The sequence below is a fragment of the Phyllobates terribilis genome, unplaced genomic scaffold (genome assembly GCF_046119375.1).
Source record: "Phyllobates terribilis strain yellow unplaced genomic scaffold, ASM4611937v1 Scaffold_5__5_contigs__length_657084704, whole genome shotgun sequence".
NCBI classification, from domain to species: Eukaryota; Metazoa; Chordata; class Amphibia; order Anura; family Dendrobatidae; genus Phyllobates; species Phyllobates terribilis.
Window position 1 is genome coordinate 365,743,400 of NW_027362765.1, and position 12,777 is coordinate 365,756,176.

Consider the following 12,777-nt stretch of genomic DNA (forward strand, 5'->3'; position numbering starts at 1 on the left):
CCCCTCTATGAATACAACCCTCAGACTAAGCCCTACTATAGAAATACAGACCTCGGACCAGAACCTACCTAAGACCCCTCTATGAATACAACCCCCAGACTAAGCCCTACTATAGAAATACAGACCTCGGACCAGAACCTACCTAAGACCCCTCTATGAATACAACCCCCAGACTAAGCCCTACTATAGAAATACAGACCTCGGACCAGAACAGACCCAAGACCACTCTATGAATATAACCCTCAGACTAAGCCCTACTATAGAAATACAGACCTCGGACCAGAACAGACCCAAGACCCCTCTATGAATACAACCCCCAGACTAAGCCCTACTATAGAAATACAGACCTCGGACCAGAACAGACCCAAGACCCCTCTATGAATATAACCCTCAGACAAAGCCCTACTATAGAAATACAGACCTCGGACCAGAACAGACCCAAGACCCCTCTATGAATACAACCCCCAGACTAAACCCTACTATAGAAATACAGACCACGGACCAGAACAGACCCAAGACCCCTCTATGAATACAACCCTCAGACTAAGCCCTACTATAGAAATACAGACCTCGGACCAGAACCTACCTAAGACCCCTCTATGAATACAACCCCCAGACTAAGCCCTACTATAGAAATATAGACCTCGGACCAGAACCTACATAAGACCCCTCTATGAATACAACCCCCAGACTAAGCCCTACTATAGAAATACAGACCTCGGACCAGAACAGACCCAAGACCCCTCTATGAATACAACCCTCAGACTAAGCCCTACTATAGAAATACAGACCTCGGACCAGAACAGACCCAAGACCCCTCTATGAATACCACCCTCAGACTAAGCCCTACTATAGAAATACAGACCTCGGACCAGAACCTACCTAAGACCCCTCTATGAATACAACCCCCAGACTAAGCCCTACTATAGAAATACAGACCTCGGACCAGAACAGACCCAAGACCCCTCTATGAATACAACCCTCAGACTTAGCCCTACTATAGAAATACAGACCTCGGACCAGAACCTACCTAAGACCCCTCTATGAATACAACCCCCAGACTAAGCCCTACTATAGAAATACAGACCTTGGACCAGAACAGACCCAAGACCCCTCTATGAATATAACCCTCAGACTAAGCCCTACTATAGAAATACAGACTTCGGACCAGAACAGACCCAAGACCCCTCTATGAATACAACCCCCAGACTAAGCCCTACTATAGAAATACAGACCTCGGACTAGAACAGACCCAAGACCCCTCTATGAATATAACCCTCAGACTAAGCCCTACTATAGAAATACAGACCTCGGACCAGAACAGACCCAAGACCCCTCTATGAATACAACCCCCAGACTAAACCCTACTATAGAAATACAGACCACGGACCAGAACAGACCCAAGACCCCTCTATGAATACAACCCTCAGACTAAGCCCTACTATAGAAATACAGACCTCGGACCAGAACCTACCTAAGACCCCTCTATGAATACAACCCCCAGACTAAGCCCTACTATAGAAATACAGACCTCGGACCAGAACCTACATAAGACCCCTCTATGAATACAACCCCCAGACTAAGCCCTACTATAGAAATACAGACCTCGGACCAGAACAGACCCAAGACCCCTCTATGAATACAACCCTCAGACTAAGCCCTACTATAGAAATACAGACCTCGGACCAGAACAGACCCAAGACCCCTCTATGAATACCACCCTCAGACTAAGCCCTACTATAGAAATACAGACCTCGGACCAGAACCTACCTAAGACCCCTCTATGAATACAACCCCCAGACTAAGCCCTACTATAGAAATACAGACCTCGGACCAGAACAGACCCAAGACCCCTCTATGAATACAACCCTCAGACTTAGCCCTACTATAGAAATACAGACCTCGGACCAGAACCTACCTAAGACCCCTCTATGAATACAACCCCCAGACTAAGCCCTACTATAGAAATACAGACCTCGGACCAGAACAGACCCAAGACCCCTCTATGAATACAACCCTCAGACTAAGCCCTACTATAGAAATACAGACCTCGGACCAGAACCTACCTAAGACCCCTCTATGAATACAACCCCCAGACTAAGCCCTACTATAGAAATACAGACCTCGGACCAGAACCTACCTAAGACCCCTCTATGAATACAACCCCCAGACTAAGCCCTACTATAGAAATACAGACCTCGGACCAGAACAGACCCAAGACCACTCTATGAATATAACCCTCAGACTAAGCCCTACTATAGAAATACAGACCTCGGACCAGAACAGACCCAAGACCCCTCTATGAATACAACCCCCAGACTAAGCCCTACTATAGAAATACAGACCTCGGACCAGAACAGACCCAAGACCCCTCTATGAATATAACCCTCAGACAAAGCCCTACTATAGAAATACAGACCTCGGACCAGAACAGACCCAAGACCCCTCTATGAATACAACCCCCAGACTAAACCCTACTATAGAAATACAGACCACGGACCAGAACAGACCCAAGACCCCTCTATGAATACAACCCTCAGACTAAGCCCTACTATAGAAATACAGACCTCGGACCAGAACCTACCTAAGACCCCTCTATGAATACAACCCCCAGACTAAGCCCTACTATAGAAATATAGACCTCGGACCAGAACCTACATAAGACCCCTCTATGAATACAACCCCCAGACTAAGCCCTACTATAGAAATACAGACCTCGGACCAGAACAGACCCAAGACCCCTCTATGAATACAACCCTCAGACTAAGCCCTACTATAGAAATACAGACCTCGGACCAGAACAGACCCAAGACCCCTCTATGAATACCACCCTCAGACTAAGCCCTACTATAGAAATACAGACCTCGGACCAGAACCTACCTAAGACCCCTCTATGAATACAACCCCCAGACTAAGCCCTACTATAGAAATACAGACCTCGGACCAGAACAGACCCAAGACCCCTCTATGAATACAACCCTCAGACTTAGCCCTACTATAGAAATACAGACCTCGGACCAGAACCTACCTAAGACCCCTCTATGAATACAACCCCCAGACTAAGCCCTACTATAGAAATACAGACCTTGGACCAGAACAGACCCAAGACCCCTCTATGAATATAACCCTCAGACTAAGCCCTACTATAGAAATACAGACTTCGGACCAGAACAGACCCAAGACCCCTCTATGAATACAACCCCCAGACTAAGCCCTACTATAGAAATACAGACCTCGGACTAGAACAGACCCAAGACCCCTCTATGAATATAACCCTCAGACTAAGCCCTACTATAGAAATACAGACCTCGGACCAGAACAGACCCAAGACCCCTCTATGAATACAACCCCCAGACTAAACCCTACTATAGAAATACAGACCACGGACCAGAACAGACCCAAGACCCCTCTATGAATACAACCCTCAGACTAAGCCCTACTATAGAAATACAGACCTCGGACCAGAACCTACCTAAGACCCCTCTATGAATACAACCCCCAGACTAAGCCCTACTATAGAAATACAGACCTCGGACCAGAACCTACCTAAGACCCCTCTTTGAATACAACCCCCAGACTAAGCCCTACTATAGAAATACAGACCTCGGACCAGAACAGACCCAAGACCCCTCTATGAATACAACCCTCAGACTAAGCCCTACTATAGAAATACAGACCTCGGACCAGAACAGACCCAAGACCCCTCTATGAATACCACCCTCAGACTAAGCCCTACTATAGAAATACAGACCTCGGACCAGAACCTACCTAAGACCCCTCTATGAATACAACCCCCAGACTAAGCCCTACTATAGAAATACAGACCTCTGACCAGAACAGACCCAAGACCCCTCTATGAATATAACCCTCAGACTAAGCCCTACTATAGAAATACAGACCTCGGACCAGAACAGACCCAAGACCCCTCTATGAATACAACCCCCAGACTAAGCCCTACTATAGAAATACAGACCTCGGACCAGAACAGACCCAAGACCCCTCTATGAATACAACCCTCAGACTAAGCCCTACTATAGAAATACAGACCTCGGACCAGAACAGACCCAAGACCCCTCTATGAATACAACCCCCAGACTAAACCCTACTATAGAAATACAGACCACGGACTAGAACAGACCCAAGACCCCTCTATGAATACAACCCCTAGACTAAGCCCTACTATAGATATACAGACCTCGGACCAGAACCTACCTAAGACCCCTCTATGAATACAACCCCCAGACTAAGCCCTACTATAGAAATACAGACCTCGGACCAGAACAGTCCCAAGACCCCTCTATGAATATAACCCCCCCAGACTAAGCCCTACTATAGAAATACAGACCATGGACCAGAAAAGACCCCAGACCCTTCTATGAATACAACCCCCAGACTAAGCCCTACTATAGAAATACAGACCTCGGACCAGAACAGCCCAAGACCCCTCTATGAATACAACCCCCAGACTAAGCCCTACTATAGAAATACAGACCTCAGACCAGAACAGACCCAAGACCCCCCTATAAATACAACCCCCAGACTAAGCCCTACTATAGAAATACAGACCTCTGACCAGAACAGACCCAAGACCCCTCTATGAATACAACCCCCAGACTAAGCCCTACTATAGAAATACAGACCTCGGACCCGAACAGTCCCAAGACCCCTCTATGAATATAACCCTCAGACTAAGCCCTACTATAGAAATACAGACCTCGGACCAGAACAGACCCAAGACCCCTCTATAAATGCAACCCCCAGACTAAGCCCTACTATAGAAATACAGACCATGGACCAGAACAGACCCAAGACCCCTCTATGAATACAACCCTCAGACTAAGCCCTACTATAGAAATACAGACCTCGGACCAGAACCTACCTAAGACCCCTCTATGAATACAACCCCCAGACTAAGCCCTACTATAGAAATACAGACCTCAGACCAGAACAGACCCAGGACCCCTCTATAATAATAATAATCGTTATTTTTATATAGCGCTAACATATTCTGCAGCGCATTACATACATTATCGTCGCTGTCCCCATCGGGGCTCACAATCTATATTCCCTATCAATATGTCTTTGGACTGTGGGAGGAAACCGGAGAACCGGGAGGAAATCCACGCAAACACGAGGAGAACATACAAACTCCTTGCAGATGTTGTCCTTTGGTGGGATTTGAACCCAGGACCCCAGCGCTGCAGTGCTAACCACTGCGCCACCATGCTGCCCTATATGAATACAACCCCCAGACTAAGCCCTACTATAGAAATACAGACCCCGGACTAGAACAGACCCATGACCCCTCTATGAATACAACCCCCAGACTAAGGCCTACTATAGAAATACAGACCTCGGACCAGAACAGACCCAAGACCCCTCTATGAATACAACCCCCAGACTAAGCCCTACTATAGAAATACAGACCATGGACCAGAAAAGACCCCAGACCCTTCTATGAATACAACCCCCAGACTAAGCCCTACTATAGAAATACAGACCTCGGACCAGAACAGCCCAAGACTCCTCTATGAATACAACCCCCAGACTAAGCCCTACTATAGAAATACAGACCTCAGACCAGAACAGACCCAAGACCCCCCCTATAAATACAACCCCCAGACTAAGCCCTACTATAGAAATACAGACCTCTGACCAGAACAGACCCAAGACCCCTCTATGAATACAACCCCCAGACTAAGCCCTACTATAGAAATACAGACCTCGGACCCGAACAGTCCCAAGGCCCCTCTATGAATATAACCCTCAGACTAAGCCCTACTATAGAAATACAGACCTCGGGCCAGAACAGACCCAAGACCCCTCTATAAATGCAACCCCCAGACTAAGCCCTACTATAGAAATATAGACCATGGACCAGAACAGACCCAAGACCCCTCTATGAATACAACCCCCAGACTAAGCCCTACTATAGAAATACAGACCTCAGACCAGAACAGACCCAGGACCCCTCTATAATAATAATAATCGTTATTTTTATATAGCGCTAACATATTCTGCAGCGCATTACATACATTATCGTCGCTGTCCCCATCGGGGCTCACAATCTATATTCCCTATCAATATGTCTTTGGAGTGTGGGAGGAAACCGGAGAACCGGGAGGAAATCCACGCAAACACGAGGAGAACATACAAACTCCTTGCAGATGTTGTCCTTTGGTGGGATTTGAACCCAGGACCCCAGCGCTGCAGTGCTAACCACTGCGCCACCATGCTGCCCTATATGAATACAACCCCCAGACTAAGCCCTACTATAGAAATACAGACCCCGGACTAGAACAGACCCATGACCCCTCTATGAATACAACCCCCAGACTAAGGCCTACTATAGAAATACAGACCTCGGACCAGAACAGACCCAAGACCACTCTATGAATATAACCCTCAGACTAAGCCCTACTATAGAAATACAGACCTCGGACCAGAACAGACCCAAGACCCCTCTATGAATACAACCCCCAGACTAAGCCCTACTATAGAAATACAGACCTCGGACCAGAACAGACCCAAGACCCCTCTATGAATATAACCCTCAGACTAAGCCCTACTATAGAAATACAGACCTCGGACCAGAACAGACCCAAGAACCCTCTATGAATACAACCCCCAGACTAAACCCTACTATAGAAATACAGACCACGGACCAGAACAGACCCAAGACCCCTCTATGAATACAACCCTCAGACTAAGCCCTACTATAGAAATACAGACCTCGGACCAGAACCTACCTAAGACCCCTCTATGAATACAACCCCCAGACTAAGCCCTACTATAGAAATACAGACCTCGGACCAGAACCTACATAAGACCCCTCTATGAATACAACCCCCAGACTAAGCCCTACTATAGAAATACAGACCTCGGACCAGAACAGACCCAAGACCCCTCTATGAATACAACCCTCAGACTAAGCCCTACTATAGAAATACAGACCTCGGACCAGAACAGACCCAAGACCCCTCTATGAATACCACCCTCAGACTAAGCCCTACTATAGAAATACAGACCTCGGACCAGAACCTACCTAAGACCCCTCTATGAATACAACCCCCAGACTAAGCCCTACTATAGAAATACAGACCTCGGACCAGAACAGACCCAAGACCCCTCTATGAATACAACCCTCAGACTTAGCCCTACTATAGAAATACAGACCTCGGACCAGAACCTACCTAAGACCCCTCTATGAATACAACCCCCAGACTAAGCCCTACAATAGAAATACAGACCTCGGACCAGAACAGACCCAAGACCCCTCTATGAATATAACCCTCAGACTAAGCCCTACTATAGAAATACAGACTTCGGACCAGAACAGACCCAAGACCCCTCTATGAATACAACCCTCAGACTAAGCCCTACTATAGAAATACAGACCTCGGACCAGAACCTACCTAAGACCCCTCTATGAATACAACCCCCAGACTAAGCCCTACTATAGAAATACAGACCTCGGACCAGAACAGACCCAAGACCCCTCTATGAATACAACCCTCAGACTAAGCCCTACTATAGAAATACAGACCTCGGACCAGAACCTACCTAAGACCCCTCTATGAATACAACCCCCAGACTAAGCCCTACTATAGAAATACAGACCTCGGACCAGAACCTACCTAAGACCCCTCTATGAATACAACCCCCAGACTAAGCCCTACTATAGAAATACAGACCTCGGACCAGAACAGACCCAAGACCACTCTATGAATATAACCCTCAGACTAAGCCCTACTATAGAAATACAGACCTCGGACCAGAACAGACCCAAGACCCCTCTATGAATACAACCCCCAGACTAAGCCCTACTATAGAAATACAGACCTCGGACCAGAACAGACCCAAGACCCCTCTATGAATATAACCCTCAGACAAAGCCCTACTATAGAAATACAGACCTCGGACCAGAACAGACTCAAGACCCCTCTATGAATACAACCCCCAGACTAAACCCTACTATAGAAATACAGACCACGGACCAGAACAGACCCAAGACCCCTCTATGAATACAACCCTCAGACTAAGCCCTACTATAGAAATACAGACCTCGGACCAGAACCTACCTAAGACCCCTCTATGAATACAACCCCCAGACTAAGCCCTACTATAGAAATACAGACCTCGGACCAGAACCTACATAAGACCCCTCTATGAATACAACCCCCAGACTAAGCCCTACTATAGAAATACAGACCTCGGACCAGAACAGACCCAAGACCCCTCTATGAATACAACCCTCAGACTAAGCCCTACTATAGAAATACAGACCTCGGACCAGAACAGACCCAAGACCCCTCTATGAATACCACCCTCAGACTAAGCCCTACTATAGAAATACAGACCTCGGACCAGAACCTACCTAAGACCCCTCTATGAATACAACCCCCAGACTAAGCCCTACTATAGAAATACAGACCTCGGACCAGAACAGACCCAAGACCCCTCTATGAATACAACCCTCAGACTTAGCCCTACTATAGAAATACAGACCTCGGACCAGAACCTACCTAAGACCCCTCTATGAATACAACCCCCAGACTAAGCCCTACTATAGAAATACAGACCTCGGACCAGAACAGACCCAAGACCCCTCTATGAATATAACCCTCAGACTAAGCCCTACTATAGAAATACAGACTTCGGACCAGAACAGACCCAAGACCCCTCTATGAATACAACCCCCAGACTAAGCCCTACTATAGAAATACAGACCTCGGACTAGAACAGACCCAAGACCCCTCTATGAATATAACCCTCAGACTAAGCCCTACTATAGAAATACAGACCTCGGACCAGAACAGACCCAAGACCCCTCTATGAATACAACCCCCAGACTAAACCCTACTATAGAAATACAGACCACGGACCAGAACAGACCCAAGACCCCTCTATGAATACAACCCTCAGACTAAGCCCTACTATAGAAATACAGTCCTCGGACCAGAACCTACCTAAGACCCCTCTATGAATACAACCCCCAGACTAAGCCCTACTATAGAAATACAGACCTCGGACCAGAACCTACCTAAGACCCCTCTTTGAATACAACCCCCAGACTAAGCCCTACTATAGAAATACAGACCTCGGACCAGAACAGACCCAAGACCCCTCTATGAATACAACCCTCAGACTAAGCCCTACTATAGAAATACAGACCTCGGACCAGAACAGACCCAAGACCCCTCTATGAATACCACCCTCAGACTAAGCCCTACTATAGAAATACAGACCTCGGACCAGAACCTACCTAAGACCCCTCTATGAATACAACCCCCAGACTAAGCCCTACTATAGAAATACAGACCTCTGACCAGAACAGACCCAAGACCCCTCTATGAATATAACCCTCAGACTAAGCCCTACTATAGAAATACAGACCTCGGACCAGAACAGACCCAAGACCCCTCTATGAATACAACCCCCAGACTAAGCCCTACTATAGAAATACAGACCTCGGACCAGAACAGACCCAAGACCCCTCTATGAATACAACCCTCAGACTAAGCCCTACTATAGAAATACAGACCTCGGACCAGAACAGACCCAAGACCCCTCTATGAATACAACCCCCAGACTAAACCCTACTATAGAAATACAGACCACGGACTAGAACAGACCCAAGACCCCTCTATGAATACAACCCCTAGACTAAGCCCTACTATAGATATACAGACCTCGGACCAGAACAGACCCAAGACCCCTCTATGAATACAACCCTCAGACTAAGCCCTACTATATAAATACAGACCTCAAACCAGAACAGACCCAATACCCCTCTATGAATACAACCCCCAGACTAAGACCCAGACCCCTCTATAATAATAATAATCGTTATTTTTATATAGCGCTAACATATTCTGCAGCGCATTACATACATTATCGTCGCTGTCCCCATCGGGGCTCACAATCTATATTCCCTATCAATATGTCTTTGGACTGTGGGAGGAAACCGGAGAACCGGGAGGAAATCCACGCAAACACGAGGAGAACATACAAACTCCTTGCAGATGTTGTCCTTTGGTGGGATTTGAACCCAGGACCCCAGCGCTGCAGTGCTAACCACTGCGCCACCATGCTGCCCTATATGAATACAACCCCCAGACTAAGCCCTACTATAGAAATACAGACCCCGGACTAGAACAGACCCATGACCCCTCTATGAATACAACCCCCAGACTAAGGCCTACTATAGAAATACAGACCTCGGACCAGAACAGACCCAAGACCCCTCTATGAATACAACCCCCAGACTAAGCCCTACTATAGAAATACAGACCACGGACCAGAACAGACCTAAGACCCCTCTATGAATACAACCCCCAGACTAAGCCCTACTATAGAAATACAGACCTCGGACCAGAACAGACCCAAGACCCCTCTATGAATACAACCCCCAGACTAAGCCCTACTATAGAAATACAGACCTCAGACCAGAACAGACCCAGGACCCCTCTATGAATACAATCCCCAGACTAAGCCCTACTATAGAAATACAGACCTCAGACCAGAACAGACCCAATACCCCTCTATGAATACAACCCCCAGACTAAGCCCTGCTATGGAAATATAGACCATGCACCAGAACAGACTCAAGACCCCTCTATGAATACAACCCCCAGACTAAGCCCTGCTATAGAAATACAGACCTCGGACCAGAACAGTCCCAAGACCCCTCTATGAATACAACCCCCAGACTAAGCCCTACTATAGAAATACAGACCTCAGACCAGAACAGACCCAAGACCCCTCTATGAATACAACCCCCAGACTAAGCCCTGCTATAGAAATATAGACCATGGACCAGAACAGACTCAAGACCCGTCTATGAATACAACCCCCAGACTAAGCCCTACTATAGAAATACAGACCTCGGACCAGAACAGACCCCAGACCCCTCTATGAATACAACCCCCAGACTAAGCCCTGCTATAGAAATATAGACCATGGACCAGAACAGACTCAAGACCCCTCTATGAATACAACCCCCAGACTAAGCCCTACTATAGAAATACAGACCTCGGACCAGAACAGTCCCAAGACCCCTCTATGAATACAACCCCCAGACTAAGCCCTACTATAGAAATACAGACCTCAGACCAGAACAGACCCAAGACCGCTCTATGAATACAACCCTCAGACTAAGCCCTACTATATAAATACAGACCTCAAACCAGAACAGACCCAATACCCCTCTATGAATACAACCCCAGACTAAGCCCTACTATAGAAATACAGACCATGGACCAGAACAGTCCCAAGACCCCTCTATGAATACAACCCCCAGACTAAGCCCTGCTATAGAAATACAGACCTCGGACCAGAACAGACCCAAGACCCCTCTATGAATACAACCCCCAGACTAAGCCCTACTATAGAAATACAGACCTCGAACCAGAACAGACCCAAGACCCCTCTATGAATACAACCCCCAGACTAAGCCCTACTATAAAAATACAGACCATGGACCAGAACAGTCCCAAGACCCCTCTATGAATACAACCCCCAGACTAAGCCCTACTATAGAAATACAGACCTCAGACCAGAACAGACCCAAGACCCCCCTATAAATGCAACCCCCAGACTAAGCCCTACTATAGAAATACAGACCATGGACCAGAACAGTCCCAAGACCCCTCTATGAATACAACCCCCAGACTAAGCCCTACTATAGAAATACAGACCTCAGACCAGAACAGACCCAAGACCCCCCCTATAAATGCAACCCCCAGACTAAGCCCTACTATAGAAATACAGACCATGGACCAGAATAGTCCCAAGACCCCTCTATGAATACAACCCCCAGACTAAGCCCTACTATAGAAATACAGACCATGGACCAGAACAGTCCCAAGACCCCTCTATGAATACAACCCCCAGACTAAGCCCTACTATAGAAATACAGACCTCAGACCAGAACAGACCCAAGACCCCCCTATAAATGCAACCCCCAGACTAAGCCCTACTATAGAAATACAGACCATGGACCAGAATAGACCCAAGACCACTCTATGAATACAACCCCCAGACTAAGCCCTACTATAGAAATACCGACCATGGACCAGAATAGTCCCAAGACCCCTCTATGAATATAACCCTCAGACTAAGCCCTACTATAGAAATACAGACCATGGACCAGAACAGACCCAAGACCCCTTTATGAATACAACCCCCAGACTAAGCCCTACTATAGAAATACAGACCTCGGACCAGAACAGACCCAAGACCCCCCTATAAATGCAACCCCCAGACTAAGCCCTACTGTAGAAATACAGGCCATGGACCAGAACAGTCCCAAGACCCCTCTATGAATACAACCCCCAGACTAAGCCCTACTGTAGAAATACAGACCATGGACCAGAACAGACCCAAGACCCCTCTCTTAATCCAGACCTGAGACCAGATACCTAAATACAGACCCTTAAATAATTTAAAAAAATAGACCAGAAACCATTGAAATACGGATCGCAGACTCCCAAAAATATGCACCCTAAGAATAGATCCCCCTGAAGAAATACAGACCACCCACCAGAAGCACAATACAAAAATGTAATTAAAGCATATGTTTCCTCTCCTTGCTGGGTGAACCCCGGCTTCTTATCACTGATGATCCCTAATTTAAAAGGCAAAAAAGTAAAAAAAAAATATCTCCGTTATTCGACCTTTTCTTCCATTTTGTTGGAATTTCTATTAAGCTTTTTCTTCGGTGTCTTCTTCTGGGAAAGCTCGGTGACATCCTACATGGCCGCCATTACAGCTGCG